This window comes from Hyaena hyaena, unplaced genomic scaffold, assembly GCF_003009895.1.
Source record: "Hyaena hyaena isolate Hyena2069 unplaced genomic scaffold, ASM300989v1 scaffold_3018, whole genome shotgun sequence".
Classification (NCBI taxonomy): domain Eukaryota; kingdom Metazoa; phylum Chordata; class Mammalia; order Carnivora; family Hyaenidae; genus Hyaena; species Hyaena hyaena.
The window spans coordinates 146-1,437 of record NW_024083492.1 but is presented as its reverse complement, the minus strand read 5'-3'; the positions used below and the strand labels follow the sequence as shown (position 1 = coordinate 1,437).

The 1,292-nt window shown below is 50.9% G+C and overlaps 1 non-coding gene across 1 annotated transcript; it reads left to right on the top strand.

Moving 5' to 3' along the window:
- Positions 1–789: 789 nt before the first annotated feature.
- On the top strand, positions 790–895 carry LOC120227700. The gene has a single exon (XR_005527316.1). It is a non-coding gene; the product is annotated as a U6 spliceosomal RNA (small nuclear RNA).
- Positions 896–1,292: the final 397 nt, after the last annotated feature.

Here is a 1,292-nt window from a genome sequence, read left to right as displayed (position 1 = left end):
TCGCCGGACCGGTCTGGACGCCTCTCCGGAGCCCCGCGCGCTGCCTCCTGACTGAGACTGAGACAGCCGCGGGCGAGATACCCACTTGTACCGCCCCGTCAGGCGAAGCCACCAATCAGCTCTGCAACCAAAGCGCTCCCGCCAATTGGCGGTCAGGAGGGGCCTGATGGGGCGGAGCGTAGGGCGAGCTGTGTGTGTCAGTCATTGGCCGAACACGGCTCCTGGATGCTCCCGCCCCACCCCGCGGGGATTGGCTGCTCTGAGTCCAGGGCGTGTCTGTCAAGAAGTTTCCCCCGCGCGGGCAGTTCTTCCCTTCCGCGCGCGGGCGTGGGTGAGGGGCGCGCCGGGCGGGAGATCGCGCCGAGCGTCCTGCCGCTTAGGCTGAGTCTGGAGCCCTGAGCCGACGGCAGGCCTGCAGGGTGCATCTAGCCGTCCTGTGTCCTGGCAAGGATTCTTTGCTCTATCAGACTTTTATCAGGCTCTGGAAGGCTCTCCTCGGCCCATCTGTCCCCTTCCTTGTAAAATCCACTTTTAGCAAGAGCTGTATGACCCCTTAATATATAGTGACTATCGTATTACATTCAGGGAACAACCACGTAATTAAGTTTGTCTGATGAGAATATGTGGAGACACCAAATAAAATCTACACGGCTCGAGGATTTAAACCCAACATTTGGAATGGTAAGTATATTAGAACTCAGGGGTCGAATTCTTAAACTAAAAGTAGAAGTGGCATTCATGAGTAATAGGCACGTTTAAATAATGTAGATCCAAAAGTCATCAGAAGTAGTGCTCACTTGGCAGCACATACACTACAATGGGAACAACACAGAGAAGATTAGCATGGTCCCTGTACAAGGATGACACGCAAAATTTTGAAGCACTGTATATTTTTTTAAAAGTCAAGAGAAGTAAGAAGTCATAAGTAAAATAAAATGCTGAAAAAAATTCAAGTACTTTGCATAAAACAGGCAACAAATACAGGACAGTGGGTCCACAGGGTGAGTAGGCTCTGGTTTTCGGATGATTAAATGGAAAGAGTGTTTCTGGCCCTTACTAAGTTTTGATCACAGAAACAACATGATTTTCTTGTACGTGAAGTAAGCCTTCTCACCAAGGAAGGACTAAGACTCCAGGCAAGGTCACCCAGGTAAGTGGACTGCGCCCCCTGCTGTCATGAAGGAAAGTCCGACCAGAACTTTAAGGGTCCACAAACCTCTCAGGTTCCTGCAAGAACGGTGCTGAGAGGAGAGGGAACAGTGAAAGCGTGGGGGATTTTTTAGAAACTGGGA